General features: G+C 41.7%; 1 protein-coding gene across 1 annotated transcript in view; it reads right to left on the bottom strand.

Moving 5' to 3' along the window:
- Positions 1-10017, bottom strand: part of LOC109894191 (catenin alpha-2) — a 690086-nt gene extending 680069 nt beyond the window's left edge. The window contains 1 exon segment of the mRNA XM_020487470.2: positions 9734-10017. The gene's annotated coding sequence lies outside the window, so the exon portion shown is untranslated.
- Between the last annotated feature and the right edge of the window lie 16768 nt (positions 10018-26785).

Below are 26785 nucleotides of genomic sequence, written 5' to 3'. Positions count from 1 at the left end.
TAAGCTGCAACCCTGTCTCACCCCACGGCCCTGTGGGAAGAAATGTGTGTTTTTTGCCAATCTTAACTGCACACTTGTTGTTTGTGTACATGGATTTTATAATGTCGTATGTTTTTCCCCCAACAACACTTTCCATCAATTTGTATAGCAGACCCTCATGCCAAATTGAGTCAAAGGCTTTTTTAAATTTTATCAACAAAGCATGAGAAGACTTTGCCTTTGTTTTGGTGTGTTTGTTTGTCAATTAGGGTGTGCAGGGTGAATACGTGGTCTGTCATACGATAATTTGGTAAAAAGCCCATTTGACATTTGCTCAGTACATAGAAAATGTACGAGTCTGCTGTTAACGATATTTCAGAGGGTTTTCCCAAGGTTGCTGTTGACACATATCCCATGGTAGTTATTGGGGTCACATTTGTCTCCACTTTTGTGGATTGGGGTTATCAGTCCTTGGTTCCAAATATTGGGGAAGATGCCAGAGATAAGGATGATGTTAAAGAGTTTAAGTATAGCCAACTGGAATTTGTTGTCTGTATATTTTATCATTTCATTGAGGATACCATCAACACCACAGGCCTTTTTGGGTTGGAGTTTTATTTTGTCCTGTAGTTCATTCAAGGTAATTGGATAATCCTTTGGGTTTTGGTAGTCTTTAATAGTTGATTCAAAGATTTTTATTTGATCATCTATATGTTTTTGATGTTTGTTCTTTGTTATAGAGCCAAAAAGATTGGAGAAGTGGTTTACCCATATCTCCATTTTGAATAGATACTTCTTTGTGTTGTTTGTTTAGTGTTTTCCAATTTTCCCAGATGTGGTTAGAGTTTAGGGATTATTCAATTACATTGAGCTGATGTCTGACGTGCTGTTTCTTCTTTTTCCATAGTGTATTTCTGTATTGTTCTAGTGATTCACCATAGTGAAGGCATAGACTCTGTAACGGTCGTCGGTGGAAGAAGGTGAGGACCAATGCGAACAACCGAAACCGAAACAGTTCTGTCTGGTGTAGATACAAGCACTCAACAGAAAACAATCACCTACGAAACACAGGAGGAAAAAGGCTACCTAAGTATGATTCTCAATCAGAGACAACTAACGACACCTACCTCTGATTGAGAACCATACCAGGCCAAACACAAAACACAACATAGAAAAACGAACATAGACAACCCACCCAACTCACGCCCTGACCATACTAAAACAAGGACATAACAAAAGAACTAAGGTCAGAACGTGACAGTATCCCCCCCAAAGGTGCGGACTCTGGCCGCAAAACCTGAACCTATAGGGGAGGGTCTGGGTGGGTGTCTGTCCGCGATGGCGGCTCTGGCGCGGGACGTGGACCCCACTCCATTATAGTCTTTATCCGCTTCTTAACCCGCCTCCGTGGCGCCTTTCGAACGGGACCCTCGCCGCCGACCTCGGACTGGGGACCCTAGAAACGGGTCCCGAATGGACGGGAGATTCCGGCAGCACCGGACCGGCGGGAGACTCCGGCAGGCGATTCTGGCAGCTCCTGGCTGACGGACGGCTCTGTCAGCTCAGACTGACGGGCTGTTCTGGCACTCAGGACAGACGGGCGGCTCTGGCAGCTCAGGACAGACGGGCGGCTCTGGCAGCTCAGGACAGCGGGAGAATCTGGCAGTTCAGGACAGACGGGAGACTCTGGCAGTTCAGGACAGACGGGAGACTCTGGCAGCTCAGGACAGGCAGGAGCACCTGGAGGAAGGAGACAGAGAGACAGCCTGGTGCGTGGGGCTGCCACCGGCCTGATGCATAGAGGAGGCACCGGATAGACCGGACCGTGGAGGCGCACTGGAGGTCTTGAGCACCGAGCCTGCACAACCCTAACTGGCTGGATACTCCCCGTCGCCAGGCCAGTGTGGCGAGGTGGAACAGACCGCACTGGGCTGTGCTGGCGAACCGGGGACACCGTGCGTAGGGCTAGTGCCATGTACCCCAGCCCAAGGAGACGCACTGGAGACCAGATGCGCTGAGTCGGCTTCATGGCACCTGGCTCGATGCCCACTCTAGCCCGGCCGATACGAGGCGCTGCAATGTATCGCACCGGGCTATGACTGCGCACTGGGGACACAGTGCGCCTCACGGCATAACTACCTAAGTATGATTCTCAATCAGAGATAACTAACGACACCTGCCTCTGATTGAGAACCATACCAGGCCAAACATAAAACACAACATAGAAAAACGAACATAGACAACCCACCCAACTCACGCCCTGACCATACTAAAACAAAACACAAAACAAAAGAACTAAGGTCAGAACATGACAGACTCAGGTTTTCTGGGTCTCTATGTTTTTTGTTGGACAGGTTTCTCAATATCTTTCTTAAGTTTTTGCATTCTTCATCAAACCATTTGTCATTGTTCATTTTCTTCGGTTTTCTTTTTTAAATGTGTAGATTTGATAGGGAAGCTTAGAGGTCAAATATACTGTTTAGATTTTCTACTGCCAAGTTTACACCTTCACTATTACAGTGGAACGTTTTGTCCAGGAAATTGTCTAAAAGGGATTGAATTTGATGTTGCCTAATTGTTTTTTGGTAGGTTTCCACACCACATTCCTTCCACCTATAGCATTTCTTAATATTACTCAGTTCCTTTGGCTTTGATGCCTCATGATTGAGTATTACTCTGTTCAAGTAGACTGTGATTTTGCTGTGATCTGATAGGGGTGTCAGTGGGCTGACTGATCGCTCTGAGAGACTCTGGGTTGATGTCAGTGATAAAGTAGTCTACTGCCAAGAGATGAGCAATAGGTGTACCTACCATAGGAGTCCCCTCGAAGCTTCCCATTGACTATGTACATACCCAGCGTGCGACAGAGCTACAGGAGTTGTGACCCGTTTTTGTTGGTTATGTTGTCATAGAGTTGTGCCTCTCTCGCTCTCTCTCTATATATACTCTCTTTCCTCTCTCCTATACACTTTCTCTTCATTAGGCTAACCCTTAATGCTGATACTATGTTATACTGCAAGACACATGATCCAGCAGTCACCTATACATGGAAAAAAGGACAATAGTGAGTGATTGACAGACACAGTACAGCTCTAATGTGAGCATATGCTGGCCTTTGTGTGTCTGTGCAGTCAGTAGTGAATAAGGGCTTCTGACGCAATATTTCCTTGGGGGTGCTGAATATATCAACATTTTTTTAAAAGATAGCATAATCAGGGTTAAAAAAGGAAGAGAAAAAATATCCTGACGTAAACAATGGAGAAGTTAATGCACAAAGACACTAGGGCCTGCACACTGTGGGGGGGGGGGGGAGCTGAGAGCTGAGTAGGTACTGGGGGGCCACACTGGACCCTGATCTATAGTGTGTGTGTGTGCCTGCCACTGTGTGTGTGTGTGTGTGTGTGTGTGTGTGTGTGTGTGTGTGTGTGTGTGTGTGTGTGTGTGTGTGTGTGTGTGTGTGTGTGTGTGTGTGTGTGTGTGTGTGTGTGTGAGTCTGCAATTGTGTGTGGGTGTGTGGCAGTCATTGCCTATGTGTGTGTCTAGAGACAGTGCCGCTGCAACAGGCAGGATGGACAATGGGAGGGGGTGTGGGGCGGGTAGACAACACTGCCTGCCTCTGAGCCCTACAGGGAGATTTGCCTCAGATGGAATCAAAAGAACAACAAGGCGTTCCCAGGTACAGGGTAGATAAAGGGAACAGCAGAAAGAGAGAGAGAAGAGGGAGGGAGATGCCAATATAGCCCTTTGAATTGAATTGAGAGTGAGAGAGGAGGGGGTGGAGAGAGAGCGAGAGGGTAGAGATGCTCAGCAAAGTGACTGAGCCTCACAGGGATTAGCATAGTGAGAAAGTGTGTCCCCAAACGGCATCCTATTTCCTATATAGCTCTGTAGGCCCTGGTGAAAATAGCTGACGTACAACTTCAGATTCAGATGCTGAATGATTGTCCTGTGAATGCTGTTTGTGAGACATCAGAAAGAACAAGTGACCATGACCAAGCTCTACTTAGCCTTCTGTAAATCATAGAAAGACCTTGTTTACTTTTAGGCCTAGATCTAGCCAGCAAGGTTTAGTCACGAAAGTCTGCTTTTAAAGGATTATCTATTATCTATTTGTATTCCTATAGTAGGTGAATGACAGACAGGCACTGGAGAGAGAAAGAGAGAGAGCAAGTGAGTGAGTGAGATTGAATGTGTCAATTAATCTAGTATTCCACGGATACATGGAAGAGAGGGCTTGTATTAAGAAAGAGTCCGTACTGTATTAGTTTAAACTAATTAGCCCCTGGTGGGCCTTCAGATCCTAGAGATACAACATAGTAGTGTTGTATTTTATTCTGTGCTTCAACTTGTCCCACACATCACACAGGTCATTACTGGCCACTCTGGTCCTAAGAAGGATTGGTAGTGACCGTGGGATATATCCCAAATGGCACCCTATTCCCTATATAATGCACTGATCAAACATAGTGCACTGTTTAGGGAATAGGGGGCTATTTAGATGTAGATCGCCATGGCAGGTGAAGTAATGGGAGCAAAAATAACTTTGCATGATAATAACTCTCCCATTCTCTATTTCTCACTACCTCAATCTTCCTCTCTCTACAACACAAATGGATAAGGTTACATGGACAAGGGGGACCTGATCCAAGATCAGCACTCCTACTGTGACATGCTTGACACAAACGGACGGAGTACTGTCTATAGGCTAGGCTATACTGTAGCAACTTAATTCAGATGTGCAGTCTATCCTTTGTGTAGCTAAAAGAATAGAATAGAATATAACTTTTGGTTAAAATGGAAATGTGTATCTGGCGGTGTTGGGAAAGTCAGAACACACACACACACACACGTTAAGAGGCACAGGGTCAGCAGCAGCAATTGTGGGGGGTTAAGTGCCTTTCTCAAGGGCACAACGGCAGGAGATGGTAATTGGGATCAGAGACCAGCAGCCTTCCAGCTGCCAGTTCAGTTCCATTCTCATTTTTGTGTTGCCCGGCTTGACCTTCCGGCTGCTGGTCTGCCTCTCTAACCTCTAGGTCCCTGTTGTTCTCCAAAAGAGATCCCCTTCCCCTTCCACCACAAATAGAAACACAAGAAAATACAGATGGTGCACCTTCAGGACGGAGAGCCCGGTCCTGTATAGAAAAAAAGCTGCTGTGGATGGTGACGAGTAGCCCATTTATGATGCATGGTAGACTACTAGACCTACAACAATAGTTAAAAGACATCAAGCAGGCAGGAGAAAGCCAACGCCGTCTATTCTGATCACTTCTCTTTCATCTCCTTGCCTTTGGAGAACATCAAAATGACCACAATACCACCACACCAAAAGGAAGAGGGGGCTCCTCGATACCGGGCCATGCAAAGCCTAAAGAAGACGCTGTCAAATCAGACCTCAAAAAGGCTGATAGATGAGGCAAAGCTAAGGATTGATAGTCCATTTCCATAATGCAGATGAGCTGATACGCTAGAAGCCTACCTACAAGCCTCCTACCGAGAGGCCATGCCATGCTAGACAACATTAGGAGTCAGACAAGTCACTAAGATCCATACTAGTGCCACTAAAATGCACGCCCAATGCTAGGTTCATACTGGATATCAGAACACAGCCAGTGGGTTTTGACAAAAATATTGACATTTGATAACCTAGAACATACTAAGGACAGCCGATCACCCCGCTAGTCTGACTGGGTACCTTATGCGTTATAAAATGCACAACTAGTAGTAAGTACCCGTCTGCTACCGGGCCCTGGTAAAAAGTAGTGCACTATAAAGGGAATAGAGTGCCATTTGGGACTTGGCCATCATCTCAGAATAGATTCTGTAGATGGAAAGAGATAGAGAAAATCCTGTAGTCACTTGAGGGAGGGGAGAAGGTGCCAAGGTGAAAAGTGTGCACTTGAAACGGATCAAGTACCCTGAACATCAAAGTGGATAACTAAGTTGTGGTTGAGAACCAGCTATCATCACCCACCGACTGCACTGTCAGTGAGTGAACGAACCAAGGGGGTTAATCTGTGTCAGTCGAGGCCCACTCACAATTTATAGGACCTCCACGAACGGCAAAGAACCCATTAACAGTTCAATCTGGTCAAGATCAATATCTCTACTTGGAGGTAGGGGCAACATCATCTTCCTTGGAAGTCTGCGAGGGGAATGAATAAGAAATGTTAAATGAAAAGGTCTTAAAAGAGCCTTTAAAATGCCCTGCAGCAAGTCTGCCCTGAGAAATAAGCCTTGTCTGCTGGACAATGATGAACAAAGGTGTCTTACCACTCAGAGTTCGCTTGCTAAAATAACTCCTCGATCTTGTAGTCCATTAGCTAACTCCCTCACGCCCCTGTGCCTTTTTTAATTGAGCCGATAACAACTTTATCACAGGTAATTTTACAACATTGGTTCACTCTTTCCATGCATTGGTGATTTAAAAGATTTCCCAATGGCCAATTTATCAACCGGACACTCAAAACGAATTAATATGGCTAATTATGGTAAAACACAATAAAGGGCTCATTCCCTAATTACATAGTTACAATGTTCTTAATTCAAGTACGAAGTACTTAACTGTACTAAACAGCAGTATGCTAGTTTTTTAACTACCCTGTGAAGAACATGATTGAGTGCTTTTTTTCCAACATGGCGTCTGCCTAGGAGGCTAACTAGAGGGAAAACTAACATGGCAGCTGCACGTCTAGCACTTTGTGACATCGGCTGATGTAAAAAGGGCTTTATAAATACATTTGATTGATTGATAGATACTAAGCAACCAAGTCTATGGAGACTCTGTTGGGTGTGGTCTTTGGCTGTTTGAAAGCTGGAGAGAATGCAGCTAAGTGCAATGCGCTCACTCTCTAGGAGCAGTGCACTGACTGCTGGCTGCTGAAACTAAACTTCCCACCATATCACTGGATCATCAGACCACCTCGGTTCAACTAACATTTGTTTTCTTGTAAATACTTTGAGCGTTTGATTGAGCCTGCCTTGAGTGCCAGACGGGCGAGATTTGGGACTTTGGACACTTTTCCATTGGTTCCAGTGCACCAGTCAAGCTCAATCAAGCCCAGCTAAAGTATTTGAACTCCTACGAATACTATTTGAACCCGGGTTTGCGGGGCATCTCTATGGGGTCACCCATGTAGTCACTACTTTGGGCAGCTAAATAAACAACATGTCTGAACTGAATAAAAGTCGTTGTCAGGGTTATTGTGACTTTTAAATGCATCATCATCAAGTATGGTTCTCAATCAGGGACAACAATTGACAGCTGCCTCTGATTGAGAACCATACTAGGCCAAACACAGAAATCCCAAATTATAGAAAAAAGAACAGACTGCCCACCCCAACTCACGCCCTGACCATACTAAAACAAAGACAAAACAAAGGAACTAAGGTCAGAACGTGACACTATCAATGGAAATATTTCACCAATCTTCCATGAAAACAACCAAGGGATCAAAGTTGTCAGTGCAATAACCTTCAACGTTATATTATATACACATGGCAACATTACTCGTTGTGGTCAAGAATTACCATCGATGTGGCACAAGTCAGTCTTGATCCATCCTATAGCCTTTAGGTATTTTCACATAAGATGACCAACCCTAAGTCATCCTATGGTGTGTGTTTTTCTCACCTTAGCATAGATAGGCCATTCCCCAAAGCAGAGCCTCAAAACCTTGAAACCTTACTCCTTTGGAGTGACAGACTGAATGCAGGCAGTGGAGAAACCTCTACCTGGGTTTTGTTCCTTAGGGCACACAAAGGAACATGTTTAGCAGCGGAAAGGGAAAATGTGTGTTTCTATTCGGACAAATCCTTGTAGTCCCTCTCTGTATCAGTCTGTTTGCTTCCGTTTGGTGCCTAATTCACAAAACCTTAGTTCAACCTGCATTTCTGTCCCAGGCTACAGGGCTTCTATGGCTACCATGAAGCCTTCCAGTTGTAGCTAACGACCACTAACAGGCTCCAAGGTGTCCTGCCAATATGGCCCCCACCCCTGTCTCCCTGGAGACCAGCCACAAAATGCACTCCTATTGAACTGTTATTGATTGTGTATCTAGGACCTATTGCCTATAACAGCTCTCCAGAGTTCCAGGACAACACAACAAGGAACTAGTAAGACTGCAGCCCTATAACTCGACCCAAACACTAAGACTGTGTCTCAAATGGTACCCTATTCCTTACAATCCACGCACACACACACACACAAACAACTGAAGAAAACAATTGTGAAGAAAACACAGAGTGAGCCATACATACTCTCTGTGAGTGTCCTCCCTGCATGCCTGGGCACCAATCAAAAGTTCAAGTTCTAAATGCGGCCACTCCGTGACCCCTGGAGCTCTCTGAGATGCCAGGCTCAGCTCCGGTTACAGGAACAGAATGTGTGTGTGTGTTATCCACAAACCACACACCGAATCATAACCCAGACATTACTGTATGGGACTATAATTCAATAAACATGCACAGACACATGGGTCTACACACACTAACACTTTGCTTTTGAGCAGTCAGCCATTCACCACTACTGGCTTATTATTGGACAGGCACTGCTTCTTGCCCGGAGGAATGAGGTTGTGCACAAACAAAGCCAAGGGCCTATTTTAGTATTGGGGTGGTTTTAGAACAATTACAAACGTGTTTACCATCTAACTGTAGATAAAGAAAAGTACTACAGCACTGCATTTTGTCTTGTATGAGCTTTGGCGCTCACATGCTACGAACGCTTTCATTGAAAAGCTTCCAACACCGTTTTGTTAGGTGCTGAGGCAAAAACAAGACTTGCAGTCGGCTGCTTACCTGAGTCACGAACTTCATTCTCTAACCGAGTGTCAATAATTCAACAATAAATACAAACAAATATGGGAAAAATGTGTTTGTTAAAAAAAAACGACAACTGTGCACTACACTACTAACTTTTAAACCTGCCTGGTAGCCCAGCTGAAAACAGTAAAGTAAACGTTAACTCATGCAAAATGATTCTGCGAGAAATGTTGAACAGCACCACTGTTGTGGTATTAGAAATAGAGGATTAAATTAAGCCACACATCATATATATTAAGATATCTGTGCCTGTCCCTTATGTGACATATTCAGACAACGAGTTGCCTAATAGTACAGCCTAACCGAGACAAAGAATAACGGATGAATTATCCGGATGGGTAGGGACGAAAATATAGGATGCGCACCGACACGGGGCTCCAGCCTGAAGAATTCAGATTGGAAAAGGAATAACAAAAAAAAAACGAGTAATTCCATCATTTCAGCTACCAGTCAACACAAAGCCACTCGGGGCTACACGAACCCATGTTGTATTCCGACGGAAGACCCATTATTCCCTAGATGAAAACACAGCCAACGTCTGTGTGGTAGCTTAGCTGCTATCAAGCTAACGTGCTACACCAGCCAGGTCTCGCGACTCGCCCGAAAAGAGGCTCCTGCTGACAGCGCGCGTACAGGCTTCACCACTGCTTGTTGGAGGGTACCGTAGCCACTTGGAGAACGGTTCAGCTATCATTAATTACCCAGCAATGCCGGGGGAAAAAAAATAACCATGCATATCATAGAGGCATTAAACGTGCATCTCTTTCCTTTAAAAAGGATGCATTATAATTAGAATGTTCATTGAAATAGATAAATGTACTAGGACGCGTCAACCTCGCCTTGCTAACGTTACCGTGTAGCGTCTGACCCAGCCGTGAGACCGCGTTACGATATTGCTCGGAAAAAACCCTGGCTGTCTTTCAAAGCTTACCTGGTTTGATGACAGCTCTTGTATCTCAACCAAAAAAATGATGTATAATGTGTTGTTTTACTGTGTATTCCTAAAATATACTGCCTTCTCGGTCTCGTTCCTTCGGTTGAATCGCCTAAATCCGTGCGCTTTCCCTTCAGAATAGTGCTGAATCTGAACGGGTGCACGGCACGCGCGGCTGTCGGTGTCTAGGAAATTCTGCCGCCGCTCCCTGCCAAATAATGACCACTCCCACCGCTGAAGCCAAAGCCACAGAGGAGGACAGGTGCTGATCGTGCGCTCTGTGCGCAGCTCCGTGGAATAGTGAGTGCGTTGCAATATAGTGAGTTGCGTGGCGCACATTCAAAAGGACTGTCAAATCAGCGGACTCGCTCTCGTGCGCATGCGCAGTATCTCGGTTGAGACCGCGTCCTGCTAGTAGGTTGACAGCGCATTTTTATGCGTTTCGTTGCCAAATTGTGGCTCTGAAACGCTGGAAAATGGGACAAGTGGATGATGCGCATAGTCTACATGGACTGATAATGATTGTGGTTATGCCTTTATTTAAATATATATATATATATATGGCTAGGGCAAGCTATAAACAAGGAGAAAGACTGGACGTGAGAACAAACGCACAGGCCTTGTTGTCTATATCTAAAAGTGTAACGAACAACAAATACATTCACCTTGTCATTGGAGTTAAAAGTCGGGTAAAAAATACGAAATTCCATAACGATGATGACTTTTTTCAAGTCCGATCAGTTTTCCACGTTGATTCAACGTCATTACATTGCATTTTTCTGGTAGAAATTGCCTGGAAACAACGTTAATTCAGTCAGTTTTGCCCAGTGGGATGCATCAGCAACGGCCTGTCAAGTTGAAATATTATCGTTCTTAAATGTTACATGGAGACTAGGCCCTAACTGGTTAATTCACATTAGTTGACAACTCAACCAAATGTAAATCAAAATCTGTATCAGTGAGACTCAGATTTTTCACTATAACATGTATGTCAAACAAAAACAAATGATTGCAAAGTTAAACAAAGTTAAACAAACCATACCATATGCACAAGGACTAATTTTAACAATTTACACAAAAAATGTTTACAAAAACACATTTACTTTAAGAACGGTGCAGATGCAAAGTTTGGTAATGGCACAAACAGCACAAACCATTATTATATTACCAAATTTTGCATCTGCACTATTCTTCACCGTGGAATTGCCCATCCCTCCATATGTCTTTTGACAGTGATGCTCACATTTTTTATTTGGCTCTACGAAATGTTTCATATGAGGCGATAGTATAGGATGTCACCTTTTGTTTTAAGGTATTTGCATCCATATCTGTTTACCGTTTAGAAAGGAAAGCACTTTATGTATCTAGTCGTCATCCCCACATGTGAAGAAGTCAAAAGTATTTGGACAATTAACTTATAGTGTATAAAAACAGTCCAAAGTTTAGTATTTGGTCCCATATTCCTTGCAAGCAATGACTACATCAAGCTCATTGGATGCATTTGCAGTTTGTTTTGGTTGTCCAATAGTACTGTAACTGAATGGTGAGTGATGACTGGAGTCATTTTCTTTCGAAGTGAGTAGATGTTTCTGAACACTTCGAAATGAATCCTGATAGTGTCATGATTAAGAAAAATCATTAATGAATCATGAAAAGTGATGAGGCTATAACAAAACATGGTATCTTCTCACCATTGCAGGGGAGGTTAGTATTTTTTAGGGGGTATGACCTTTGTGCCTCTAACTTTCTCACTCATCATCGTTCACAATTCATTCATGAATATCCATAATCATGGTAGCATCCACATCAGGGGCATAGGCATGGGTGGGCCTGGGTGGCTATAGACTCCAAAATGACACAAGGCATTATTCACCATTCTGTTCCTATTGGGCCAAAAAGAATCCAAAATACAACCAAAACAAGCCACAAATGCCTACAACTGACTACTTGAATACACTATAAGTGAATTTGTCCAAATACTTCTGACTTCTTCAAATCGGTGAACTAGATACATAAAGTGCTTTCATTTCTAAACGGTAAAACTGATATATATGACAATTCCCTTAAATAAATGCTGACATTCTGTACTGTCACCTGAAATGAGACATTCTATCGCAAATCTAAAAGGCTAAAGTATGCAGCGTCACTGTCCAAATACATATGAAGGGGAGTGTATCTGTCAAAAGGTTGAACGCCTGAATCTGACCCCATACATTTGTCATCATGTCATACATTTATGGAAAACATGCAGAGTTAATGCATTAACATACTTTGGGCATCACCTGACGGGCTAAATTAAAATTCACAGGTAGATTCAAGTAGGTGTATGTGGAACCTATATCGGGCGCAAAGACGAGTCAGCTTCAGATTTCAATTAGCTGGTTGTCTAAAGGTCTATTTTTGAGCATAGAGAAAATATATGCATAGCCAATATTAATATCAATTTAGCTAATTTAGGTGACTCACCCATTAATAACCTTATATAATCATATCACACACATCTTGCAAGTTGCTTAACAACACATGGTAATCTACATAGGCCTATAGGCTGTCAAAAAAGTTGTATCTCTATCTCTTCATTCAAAGACTCAATCATGGACACCTTTACTGACAGTTGTGGCTGCTTCCAGTGATGTGTTGTTGTCTCTACCTTCTTGCCCTACGTGCTGTTGTCTGTGCTCAATAATGTTTGTACCATGTTTTGTGCTGCTGCCATGTTGTGTTGCTACCATGCTGTGTTGTCATATGTTGCTGCCATGCTGTGTTGTTGTCTTATGTCTGTCTTTATGTAGTATTGTGGTGTCTCTCTTGTCGTGATGTGTGTTTTGTCCTATATTGTTGTATTTTTAATCCCAACCCCAACCTTCCCCGCGGGAGGCCTCTTGCCTTTTGGTAGGCGTCATTGTAAATAAGAATTTGTTCTTAACTGACTTGCCTAAATAAAGGTTTAATTAAAACAAATAATAATTAAATAACAGGTGCCTGCACCGCTATGGTACTGGTTTGAATTTGATGTGTTGTTATTCACACTGGCCTTAGTCACAGGAGTACTTTAAAATGGCTAAACATGAACAATATAATAAGATTGCCACCTTTTCAAATCACTCCTACAGCCACAGCTTGAAATTGGCACCTTATTCTAAAGCTGGCATTTGCCATGCTGTGCCAATCGGAGTTTGAAATTATATCTCGAAAGGGAAATGAAAATGCAACAGCCATTTCAATCAAGAACCATGAAAATGTTAGTGCCACATAAAGGCATCTTTACAATGTAATTACATTACAATGACTGTATATCACATGTTCCATACAATTTGGATGAGTGCAAATCACACTATTGTGCCTGCTATCATTGGCTCAAATTGGTTCCGCAAAAACAATGGGATATGTCCCAAATGGCACCCTATTTTCTATAGTGCACTTATTTTGACCAGGGCCCATAGGAAATAGGGTGCCATTTGGAACACAGGGACCAGGGCCCATAGATAATAGGGTGCCATTTGGAACACAAAGGCAATGTAAACTGCACCTTGATCATTGACATACACATGGATACACGTGAATATGATCTAGGCTACATTCATCCCCCTTTATTATAACACTATAATTAAACCCAACTATGCAGTCTTCCATATGTGACTCGTTTCAGGAACTAGGCCTATGTTGCGCGTCACTACTTCACAGGAGAGCCATTTGAGCGTAAACTTAAAATCACTTTAAAATATTATTTTTGGGGGGCAGAAAGCCGATCCTGCATTGTCTTGGCTGTGTGCTTAGGGTCGTTGTCCTGTTGAAAGGTGAACCTTCACCCCAGTCTGAGATCCTGAGTGCTCTGGAGCAGGTTTTCATCAATGATCTCTCTGTACTTTGCTCGGTTCATCTTTGCCTCGATCCTGACTAGTCTCCAAGTCCTCATTGCTGAAAAACATCCCCACAGCATGATACTGCCACCACCATACTTCCCCATAAGGATGGTTCTAGTTTTAATCCAGACGTGATGATTGAACTCTTTGGCCTGAATGCCAATCTTGGTTTCATCAGAGCAGAGAATCTTGTTTCTCATGGTCTGAGAGTCTTTATGTGCCTTTTGGCAAACTCCAAGCAGACTGTCATGTGCCTTTTACTGAAGAGTGGCTTCCGTCTGGCCACTCTACCATAAAGGCCTGATTGGTGGAGTGCTGCAGAGATGGTTGTCCTTCTGGAAGATTCTCCCATCTCCCCAGAGGAACTCTGGAGCTCTGTCAAAGTAACCATTGGGTTCTTTCTCACCTCCCTGACTAAGTACCTTCTCCCGTTCGCTCAGTTTTGCCGGATGGCCAGCTCTAGGAAGTCTTGGGGGTTCCACATTTCTTCCATTTAAGATTGATGGAGGCCACTGTGTTCTCGGGGACCTTCAATGCTGCAGAAATGTTTTGTTACCCTCAACACGATCCTGTCACGGAGCTCTACAGACAATTCCTTTGACAACATAGCTAGGTTTTTGCTCTGACATGCACTGTCAACTGTGGGACCTTATATAGACAGGTGTGTGCCTTTCCAAATCATGTCCAATCAGTTGAATTTACCACAGGTGGTCTCCAATCAAGTTGTAGAAACATCTCAAGGATGATCAATGGAAACAGGATGCACCTGAGCTCAATTTCGAGTCTAATAGCAAAGGGTCTGAATACTGAATACTAGCATTTCTGTTTTTAATATGAAATACATTTGCAAAATGTCTAAACCTGTTTTCGCTTTGTCATTATAGAGTATTGTTTGTAGATGATGAGGATTTTTTAAACAAATGTAATACATTTCAGAATAAGGCTGTTATGTATGTGGAAAAAGTCAAGGGGTCACTCTGAATACTTTCCAAAGGCACTGTATTTACATGTGTTTCATGTGTGTCGGTTGTGTGTGCACATGTGTGCGTTTGAATGCGAGTGAGTGTGTGTATGTATGGGTACACATGTACAAGCAGCTGCGCAGGCATTAGCCTCAAGCATTGGATGTAACAGCGTTGCCTCTCAAGTGTCATTCAAACATACAAAAGTGTGTTTATTTCTAATTTATTTTTATCTTTGACTGGAGGCATTTTACTTAATACATTTTTTTTTTTTTATGATCTGAAAAGAATTTAACCTCCATTTACAATATTTTTTTTCTTGCATTTCAAAATTATTTCCTTGTGGTATTTGGTTTTTCTATCAATACTTTTGGGTTTATGTTTGCTTTCAATATCATATTTTTTTTGCAATATAACATTTTTGTTCTCGACATAACAAGTTGTGCTTGATATTAATGGCCCAAATTAACTCACTCGCAGGCCTGGGCAATGCCAGTCCTCGGGTCAGAATGCAATTAGTTTAAATCAGCTATGTTTCCTAGGGATGGGGGAAAAGTGTGTCACCAATCAGGCCCCCCGAGGACTGGAATTGCCCAGGTCTGCTAGAGGATTGCACCATATAATATCACTTTTACTCAATTACACAATTACTCCCCACCATGGTTTCAGTAAAAAGCTGAGGGATGGGTCTGGAGAAATGCAACCACCCTCAAATCCATAGACTATGCTATGGATGCAAGAACTGAACATCCATGATATCAACATGATTGTTTTAACCATGTTTTTAGGTAGTGGTTGTTTACATTTATTTTGTTTACAAACATTGGAGTAAAAAATCCTTATTAATTTATATGCCCCAAAATGCATGTGTCAACTAAGGATTGCTCCTTTAACAGTGACCTTTATACAAGCATTTCGCTACACTCGCAATAATATCTGCTAAATATGTGTATGTAACCAATAAAATTGTATTTGATACAGCAGAACTACAGTATGTAGTCATTTTAAATGTTTTATTCTGTCCACTGTTCCATGAATGTCCCATAAGGTCATTACCATCTCCCGCATTTGGGCTTTTTAAAATGTGGTCACCTTAATTCTACTGGTGGAAGCATTGTTTTCACATGTTTTCACATGTGAGGACAGTAATCTGCAATTCCACATGTGAAGTAAAAAAAAAAAAGTTTTTTACATGTGAAACAGCAAATATGAATTTGACATGTGAACGTTTTTCAGATGTCAAAATCCAATTCCACATGACTAAGTTTGTCACGTGAATGTTTTTCACATGTAAAACTGCATATCCGATTTTCACATATAAAAGTTTTTAACATGTGAATCACCTAATGAATTGCCTGTCATGCAATAGAAAAAGTGGGGCAGAATCTCTCCTCTGCTTTTTGCTGAATCTTCTACTTCCACTGGTGATCCGCCCGGCGATTGGAATTTCCCATAATGAGCTTGAGACTCCGGAATGTGTGATGCGCTGTTCTAAATATTCATAAATGGAGTAGAGTGTGTGTGTGTGTGTGTGTGTGTATGTTTTTTAACAACATGATTGGTCCGCCATGGGGAACCCATTTCCTTGTTATTATCAATGATGTTAGAGCATTGACATTATCATATCATACAAGAGCAACATACACATCCTTTAAAAACCAAAACCTGGTGAATCAATAACTATTACCGGTTTGTTATGATATTCGGGTTTTTTTTAAGTATAGAAAAAAGCTCTGTTCGGCTGCTGATTGCAATCACTTGGTACGTCCATGGTCTTCTGAAGTATTTGATGAGGCTTCGACCGCGTACTGCTGCAAGAGATTTGGTCACAGTTCTCTCTCTCTCTCAGAATCTTCACTCGTTCATCACACATTGTCAGCTCCAAGCTGGGCTCGGAGGGGTGGAAAAGCATCAAGTGATGTTCAATTGGAGTCTGTTGAATTTGAAGACAATTACAGGTAATTACAAAAAAGCCTCTGAGAAGATATGCCTCGCACAGAAATTTGATTACACTGCGAGTTCAAGCCAACAAATTGGGTCAGTGTTAAGTCATTTGAGAATTAGTGAAAGGGATATAAGGGGAAAGACACAAAGAAGTAGCAGAGACAAATTAACTAATGTTAAACTTCCACAACCTTAGGTCGGCAAGGGAAGACATTGGAGACAAATGTTTATTTTGGTTTATTATTTTCTCTCTCAAAATTATTAATTTCAAATTATCCATCCAACTGTGCTTAATTTTAGTAGCTAGTTGCTAAGTAAACACTTTTTTCTCCATAAAAATGGAATTCAAGATAATTGGGTTTGGTCATTCATGTTTTTATTTATTAACATTTATTTAACTAGGCAAGTCAGTTAAGAACAAATTCTTATTTACAATGATGGCCTAGGAACAGAGGGTTAACTGCCTTGTTCAGGGGCAGAACGACAGATTTGTACCTTGTCAGCTTGGGGAGTCGATCTAACAACCTTTCGGTTAAAGGCCCAACGCTCTAACCCCTAGGCTACCTGCCGCCCCATGTTGTCATGCTCTAGTCTAGTTTATGGACAACTGTCCTGTGAACCCACTAGCATTACCTATTTCCTCGTTCAGATCTTCAGATGAGAAATACACAGGCTTCACAGGACGACACATCCCTCTTTGTGTGTCGTATTCCCCGCCTCTCCATCGCTCTCTTTAGAAACCAGGAGGCGAGGGAGAGAGGAGGAGCAGTTAATAGCAACCCATTGTCTCCTAGCTCAGCTACATGATGGCTCTCGGTGAATAGCAGGCAGTGGCCGGGGCTGGGACAAGCTGTCGGTGGTGGGGGCCGTTTCTCATTTGTCAGGGGGGAGAAGCCAGGGCTTTGTGGGATTATGAGGCACCCAGAGTGGGGTAACTGGGGCTCCAGTCTCCACCCTCCACCCAGCCTTAGCCATCTGCTGCCCCTGCTTCATCTGGAGCAAAGCTACTCTACACTGGGAATAGAGCTGTTTCTGACTGTGGATAGATATAACTGTATTTGTATATGTATATGATGTATTTGTGCATCATTTTAACTACACACAGATCCTAGCAAGAGGCAGTGCTTGGTGATGAGCTACTAAAATATGTATTTTGTATAGAGTATTTAAAATAAATAATTTGTCAAATAGTGTTAAGACTAACAAGACCACATTTAAATCAGCCAAACACATATAGCTCTACCACCATCCTTATTAGAGAAGAACCGCTCACTGCTCCCCAAAATATTTGTATTTATTTTATGCTTCGGGGTAAGGGTTAGGGTTATGTTTAGAATGAGTTTTAGGGGTTAGGATTAGGAGTTAGGGTTAGGATTAAGTTAAGGGTTAGAGTTTATGGAAAATAGGATTTTGAATGGGAAGTGGTCCCCACTTGGATAGTAAAACCAACGTGTGTGTGACCCATAAAACTCCCATCTGCTGGGGCCACATGTTCCAACTCCCACCCCAGGGTCTCGCTGGAGTCCTGATCCGCAACCCAGAGGCTTAGGCAGGCACTGTCATCATCACTGGAGTGTGTGTGTGTGTGTGTGTGTGTGTGTGTGTGTGTGTGTGTGTGTGTGTGTGTGTGTGTGTGTGTGTGTGTGTGTGTGTGTGTGTGTGTGTGCGTACGTGTGTCATCATCAGTAAGGGCTAGGCAGTTTACTGAGTTCAGGGACCTCCCTTGTTGTTTTAGATATTCCCTGGACTGCATCCCATAGGCCCATGGTCAAAATAGTTCACTAATAGGGTTCCATTCGGAAAGCAGCCCCTGGACTCATTTCTGTTACATTCCTAATTTAGGTACGATAAGGCCATCCCTTTTACCTAACACCAGTTTTATGAGCGAAGCAGGGGAAATAACAGTGTCACAACATCATGACTCGCACATCTAGGCCGCTCAGAAAAATAACAGTAAATACCAGTGGTAAATGAGCAGTAAATAACAAAACCGGAGTGGAGGAGCAGCTGACCCTTGGCTTGAACCTTGAACCCAAGAAGCCAATTTCTGCTCCAGGTTGACAATTCCTATAGGTACAGATCTAGGATCAGCTTCCCCTCCCCCAATCCTTTACCATTGTGGGGAAAATGCTAAACTGACCCAAGATCCCTTGAGATTGGGGAGCACTCCGGTTCTGAGAAGCAGCATTACAACAGGCTGTTGAACTGTTAATGTACCCCTCTGTGTTACATAAGCACCCAGTCACATCTGGTGATGTATCCAGCAATGTTAAAAAAGGATGGGAGGACTCGACTCTGTTACAAAACAATTGAAATAGGTCCGACTCATGAGGGCACAACATAGCAAAACATTTAGCATCAGACAACTAATATGAACGTTTCTTATTGCACAACTTCATATAGTACCTCCCTGTTTCGGTTGCCTGGCTACCCATCCACATCGCTCCTGCCTAAAGCCACACCCACTAATGTTTCTTCTTCACAATGAGTCTGGATTTGACCTCCTCCCCGACGACATCTTGAATGTGAACACATTCAAACTGTTTTGATTGGTCCCAGAAACAGATGGGTTGGGACGGAGCCTGAACACACGTGGGTAAAGTGGCATTTTGAATATATGAATTGGCTTTGATACTCTGATCGGTTAGAGACAATCCAAACGCTGCTGATGACATGTCTTGTACTACGCCCCTCATTTTGATGTCAGCATAAAGGATATCTACGATGGCAGTCTCAGACTGAATGTATGTAGCGATAGATAGTAGAGGTTGACCTATTAATCGGCATAGCCGATTAATTAGGGCCGATTTCAAGTTTTCATAACAATCGGTAATCGTCATTTTTGGACGCAGATTATGGCCTATTACATTGCTATCCATGAGGAAACTGCGTGGCAGGCTGACCACCTGTTACGTGAGTGCAGCAAGGAGGCAGGGTAAATTGCTAGCTAGCATTAAACTTATCTTATAAAAAACAATCAATCTTCACATAATCACTAGTTAACTACACATGGTTGAAGATATTACTAGGTTAACTAGCTTGTCCCGCGTTGCATATAATCAATGTGGTGCCTGTTAATTTATCATCGAATCAAAGCCTACTTCGCTAAACAAAAGCACGTTCGAGAAAAAAGCACATTCTTTGCACAAATGTAAACCATAAACATCAATGCCTTTCTTAAAATCACTACACAGAAGTATAGTTTTTTAAACCTGCATATTTAGTTAAAAGAAATTAATGTTGGTAGGCAATATTAACTCGGGAAATTGTGTCACTTCTCTTGCGTTCATTGCACGCAGAGTCAGGGTATATGCAACAGTTTGGGCCGCCTGCCTCCTTGCGAACTAATTTGCCAGAATTTTACATAATTATGACATAACATTGAAGGTTGTGCAATGTACCAGCAATATTTAGACTTAGGGTTGCCACCCATTCGATCAAATATGGAACGGTTCCGTATTTCACTGAAAAAATACACTTTTTGTTTTCGAAATTATAGTTTCTGGATTTTACCCCATTAATGACCAAAGGCTTGTATTTCTGTGTTTATTATATTATAATTAAGTCTATGATTTGATATTTGATAGAGCAGTCTGACTAAGCGATGGTAGGCAGCAGCAAGCTCATAAGCATTCATTCAACTTTACTGCATTTGCCAGCAGCTCTTAGCAATGCTTGAAACACAGCACTGTTTATGATTTCAAGTCTATCAACTCCTGAGGTTAGGCTGGCAATACTAAAGTGCCTATTTGAACATCCAATAGTCAACGCTGTATGAAATACAAACGGTATAGAGAGAAATAGTCGACACGTCATAATTCTTATAATAACTACAACCTAAAACTTCTTAACTGGGAATATTGAACCACCAGTTTTCATATGTTTTGAGCAAGAAACTTAAACGTTAACTTTTTTGCATGGCACATATTGCACTTTTACTTTCTTCTCCAACACCGTGTGTTTGCATTGTTTAATCCAAATTGAGCATGTTTCATGATTTATTTGGCACTAAATAGATTGTATTTATGTATTATATTATGTTAAAATAAAAGTGTTCATTGTTCATTCAGTATTGTTGTAATTGTCATTATTACAAATATATTTAGATTTATAAATCGGACGATTTATCGGCATCGGCTTTTTTGTGGTCCTCCAATAATCGGCATTGGTATCGGCATTGAAAAATCATAATCGGTCGACCTCTAATAGAAAGAGCAGCGGAATTCAATTCAGCATGAGTCGTCAGGGAACCGCTTCAGCCCGATTCCATTTCGTGTCTAGTGAATACGACCTTAGTCTCCTCTCCCTGTTCTATATCCTCCTCTCTCCGTTCAATTGAAGTGGTAAGCCCACTGGACGGGTGATTGGGTTTGGAGCAATGGGTTAGGGGGTGTAGGCCTAGCAATCGTTTGGCACTGACGGATAGGCATATGGGAACTGAGCTAATGCTAGGGGAAGATTCAAGTTTCTCATTAGCTCTGGTCTATTTCATCCAGAGAAAAGGGGAAGCGAAGCGGGGTTGGAATTAGCAGGGCTAATTCAATTCTGGCTCCTCTTGCTGTGGTGTACGCGGCTCTGCAGAGGAACAATATCCAGCTGTAAAATGCTTCGCTGGAGGATAAACAAAGTTAATGGAGGAGGAAGAGAGGAGAGAGGGAGGCAGAGGCACAATCAACCCTTCCGGATAAGATGGATGTTGGTGTTAGAAAGAAAATGCCAACAGAATTAAGTCAGCCCAAAAGTTTGTTGTTGTTTATTTGAGTGATTTCAAATAGGAATGTGTGTCATTATCAACTGGTCTATTAAAGTCCAATCAGGGGAATGATTTCATTATAAAAACCCATTTAATTTGTGTCTGTATAGAAACTGCTCCTTGTGTAGGCTACACTTTAAGCTCTTTCATTGCTTCTACACTTTTCATCTTGGTTTCCATATACAGGCGGATAGATTGCTTTGCCCGATGCTTCAGCTCGGATACGAGACTTTCCCAATCAATGCCACGTTCACTTACACCCGCATGGTGTGAAACAGGGATGGCCCCTGTCTCTGCAATTCTGTTGTAGCTCATAGTTCTCTCCCTTAGTAAGAGCAAGGTACAATGTGATCAACTGTAAAATGAGCCATTGACAATGGCAGAGCTGCAAAGCATCAGTCACCACTCACAGACAATAGGAGGCAACATCCTTGACTGTGAAATCCATCCATCTCACATCCTAAAATAAAAGTCAATGACACTTACATAAGAAAACATGCAAAAACATTCCTCTCCATACAGTACATACAGTTGAAGTCAGAAGTTTACATACACTTAGGTTGGAGTCATTAAAACTCATTTTTTAACCACTCCACTAATGTCTTGTTAATAACCTCTTAAAGCTAGGGGGCAGAATTTTCACTTTTGGATAAATAGCGTGCCCAATTTCAACTTCCTGCTACTCATGCCAATAATATAAGATGTGCATATTATTCATATATTTGGATAGAAAACACTCTGAAGTTTCTAAAACTGTTTGAATCATGTCTGTGCGTATAACAGAACTTATGTAGCAGGCAAAACCCAGAGGACTAACTGTTCAGATTCCCCCCCCCCCCCCCCCCACACACACTCTGTTCACTATATTGTCTTTGCCATTTGATATTTAATAGGAACCCATTTTCAGTTCCTACCGCTTCCACACGATGTCGCCAGTCTTTGGAATATGGTTGAGGTTATTCCTTTGTTCTATGAAGAAGTAGGCCAACTCGGAACTGGGGTCACTTTTGTGACGTGAACAGCAGTGCTGGTTTGTTTTTGTTCCTGTATTGAATACAGATTGCCCCGTCTACAATTTGATCGATTATTAACATTTAAAAATACCTAACGTTGTATTACAAAAGTAGTTTGAAATATTTTGGCAAAGTTTATTGGCAACTTTTGAAATATTTTGTATTGACGTTGCAAAGCTTTTGTAAGCTGTCTTTTTCTGAATCAAACGCGCTTTATAAATGGATATTTTCGATATATATGGAAGGAATTAATCGAACAAAAGGACCAAATGTGATGTTTATGGGACATATTGGAGTGCCAACAAAAGAAGCTCGTCAAAGGTAATGCATATCTTATCATTTATTTCAACATTTTGTGTAGCGCCTGCTATGCTAGCTCCTTTGTTTACTGCTGGTACAGATGGGTGCAGGCTATCAGATAATAGCTTCTTATGCTTTCGCAGAAAAGCATTTTTAAAATCTGACGTGTTGGCTGGATTCACGAGTCTAGCTTTATTGAGTATCTTACATGTGTGATTTAATGAAAGTTTGAATTTTATAGCATTTAATTTGAATCTCTCGCTCTGTGCATGAGTAATTTTTCCAACAGTTGTTTACAGACAGATTATTTAACTTATAACTCACTGTATCACAATTCCAGTGGGTCAGAAGTTTACATACACTAAGTTGACTGTGCCTTTAAAACTTCTTAGGGCTGCAATCCCGTTAACAGGATCGATATGACAACAGCCAGTGAAAGTGCAGGGCGCCAAATTCAAAACAACAGAAATCTCATAATTAAAATTCCTCAAACATACATGTATCTCATACCGTTTTAAAGGTAATGTTGTTGTTAATCCCAACACAGTGTCCAATTTCAAATAGGCTTTACAGCGAAAGCACCACAAACTATTATGTTTGGTCACCACCAACTCACAGAAAAACACAGCCATTTTTCCAGCCAAAGAGAGGAGTCACAAAAAGCAGAAATAGAGATAGAATTAATCACTAACCTTTGATGATCTTCATCAGATGACACTCATAGGACTTCATGTTACACAATACATGTATGTTTTGTTTGATAAAGTCCATATTTATTGAAAATATACATTGGCGCGTTACATTCACTAGTTCCAAAAACATCCGGTAATATTGCAGAGAGCCACATCATTTTACAGAAATACTCATTATAAATGTCTATGAAAATACAATTGTTAGACATGGAAATATAGGTAAACCTCTCTTTAATGCGACCACTCTGTCAGATTTTTTAAAAACTTTACGGAAAAAGTAAACCATGCAATAATCTGAGAACTGAGCTCAGAATTTCTTTTAATTATCCGCCATGTTGGAGTCAATAGAAATCAGAAATAACATTATAAATATTCCCTTCCCTTTGATGATCTTCATCAGAATGCACTCCCAGGAATCCTAATTCCACAATAAATAAATAAATGATTTGTTCGATAATGTCCATTATTTATGTCCAAGTAGCTACTTTTGTTAGGGCGTTTAGTACACAAATCCAAACGCTCGTGCAGGTCCAGCCAAACGTCGGACGAAAACTTAAAAAAGTGATATTACAGGTCGTAGAACCATTTCAAACTAAGTATAGAATGAATCTTTAGGATGTTTTTATCATAAATCTTCAATAACATTCCAACCGGAGAATTCCATTGTCTGTAGAAAAGCCATGGAATGCAGGTTGCTATCATGTGAAATGCGCATGACCAGGACCTGGCTCTCTGCCAGACCTCTGACTCAAAGAGCTCTCATCTGGCCCCACATCACATTAGAAGCCTCATTCGAGTTTCTAAAGACGCTTGACATCTAGTGGAAGCCTTAGGAAGTTCAACATAACCAATATCCCACCGTGTAGTTAATAGGGGCTGGGTTGAAAATCGACCAATCTCAGATTTCCCACTTCCTGTTTGGATTTCTTCTCAGGTTTTTGTCTGCCATATGAATTCTGTTATCTTCACAGACATCATTCAAACAGTTTTAGAAACTTCAGAGTGTTTTCTATCCAATAATAATAATATGCATATATTAGCAACTGGGACTGAGGTGCAGGCCGTTTACTCTGGGCACCTTTCATCCAATCTACTCAATACTGCCCCTGCAGCCATAAGACATTTTAAACAGCTTGGAAAATTCCAGAAAATGATGTTATGGCTTTAGAAGCTTCAGATAGGCTAATTGACATCATTTGAGTCTATTGGAGGTGTACCTGTGGATGTATTTCAAGGCCTACCATCAAACTTGACAACATGGGAAAATGTTGGAGGAAATTATGGTTGAAATGACTAATTATGTATACATTCCAATCAGAACTGACTAGTCCAAATGCTATAATGTACTGTACATATATGAATGTTCTCTCTTGCTCCCATTCCCAATTGTATATAATGTAGTCAGGAGTTTAGTAACAATGAAGGTTTGTTCCTTAGTTCATTCATTTGTACAATCTCCAGGTGGCAGGAACGGACTATCTCCAGACTGTCTAGAATGCTGATTTATACTGACTGACCTTGACTTCAGGCGTGGAGCGAAGGCTCGAGAACTATAGGGCCTCTCTACCGGTGAAAGAGATAGAACATTTAGAAAACATTGACGTCATTTTCAGTTTATAACCTGTGGAAAAATGTGTATGTGGCAGTACTCTCTTGAATTAAACGCTGTTACCTGACTTTTAAGACCAGGACTCTGTCCATTTCTTATAAAAATATTGGGTCTTACGATCCCTTTAGAATGCATTGACAGAGTAATAATTCTGATTGGGAAATAATACAGAGGAATTTAGAATTTCACTAACTGAAAATCAAAAGAAATCAGCCAAGACCTCAGAAGAAAATTGTAGACCTCCACAAGTCTGGTTCATCCTTGGAAGCAATTTCAAAATGCCTGAAGGTACCATGTTCATCTATACAAACAATAGTAGGCAAGCATGAACACCATGGGAACACGCAGCCATCCTACAGCTCAGGAAGGAGACGCGTGTCTCCTAGAGATTAACATAGTTTGGTGCGAAAAGTACAAATCAATCCCAGAACAACAGCAAATGACCTTGAAGATGTTGGAGGAAACAGGCACAAAAGTATCTATATCCACAGTAAAACGAGTCTTGTATCAACATAACCTGAAAGGCCACTCAGCAAGGAAGAAGCCACTGCTCCAAAACCTCATAAAAAAGCCAGACTACGGTTTGCAACTGCACATGAGGACAAATATTGTACTTTTTGGAGGAATGTCCAGTGGTCTGTTGAAACAAAAATAGAACTGTTTGGACATAATGACCATCGTTATGTTTGGAGAAAAAAGCTGGAGGCTTGCAAGCCGAAGAACACCATCCCAACCGTGAAGCACGGGGGTGGCAGCATCATGTTGTGGGGGTGCTTTGCTGCAGGAGGGACTGGTGAACTTCACAAATCGATTGCTTCATGAGAAGGAAAATTACGTGTATATATTGAAGCAACATCTCAAGACACCAGTCAGGAAGTTAAAGCTTGGTCGCAAATGGGACCCACATGATGGCAAATTCACAAAGACAGTAGGAGGTCGCTAATTCGGTTAATTCGGTTAACAAGGCTATCCCAGACGACTGTATGCTACTAATGACTTTAATTTAACCACCTCAGTCCCAAAGATTAATCAGACAATTAGTCATTTAAGCATAACACTTAAACAAGGGGCTAAATATTTAAACAAAAAACAGCATATATATGATATATATTATTATATATACTGTACATACAGTATATGTCATTATTTATAACCTGGCTGGTTCGAGCCCTGATTGCTGATTGGCTGACAGCTGTGGAATATCAGTTTGTATACCATGGGTATGACAAAGCATTTATTTTTTATTTAATTATGATGCTAACCAGTTTATAATAGCAATAAGGCACCTCAGGGGTTGGTGGTATATGGCCAATATACCACGGCTAAGGGCAGTATCCAGGCACTCATGCATAATACCAGCCCTTAGCTGTGGTATATTGGCCATATACCACAGCCCCCCAGGCCTTATTGCTTAAATAATCACCACCATGTTTTTAACTTAAGTGCAAAAATCAAGCACCAAATTGCAGTCAGTAGTGGCGAGCACTCTCTACGTTGTGCTCTTTCTCTGAAACAGACTCGATGAATGAAAGGACAGATTCAGACATCAGAACTGCTAACGAGAGTTTAGACCATGCGTTGCAGGCTGGGACTTCACAGGTTGAGACTCTGGGGAGACTGTGAATAAAATCTACTTTATTTGTTTATTTGCTACTCTTTTGGACTGGATGTATCTACTATACATTGAATGTATTGTGTGTCTATAGACAGATGGCTGTTATAAGATGCTGGTTTTAACACTCCTAGTTATGCTGTAACACTCTGATGTAATTCCTGTCATGCATAGAGTTTATGGGAATCTTAAGTAAACTATGTGGGTGACCTAGGTCAATGACAAGCCAGGTCAATAGTTCTGGCCTGCATTAGGCTTGGCAAGTGTTTCTCTAAATCTCAAAATAAACACTTCCCCTTAC

Source organism: Oncorhynchus kisutch, linkage group LG7 (genome assembly GCF_002021735.2).
Source record: "Oncorhynchus kisutch isolate 150728-3 linkage group LG7, Okis_V2, whole genome shotgun sequence".
NCBI classification, from domain to species: Eukaryota; Metazoa; Chordata; class Actinopteri; order Salmoniformes; family Salmonidae; genus Oncorhynchus; species Oncorhynchus kisutch.
Note: the sequence above shows the minus strand (reverse complement) of the source record. Positions and strands in the feature narration are given on the sequence as shown.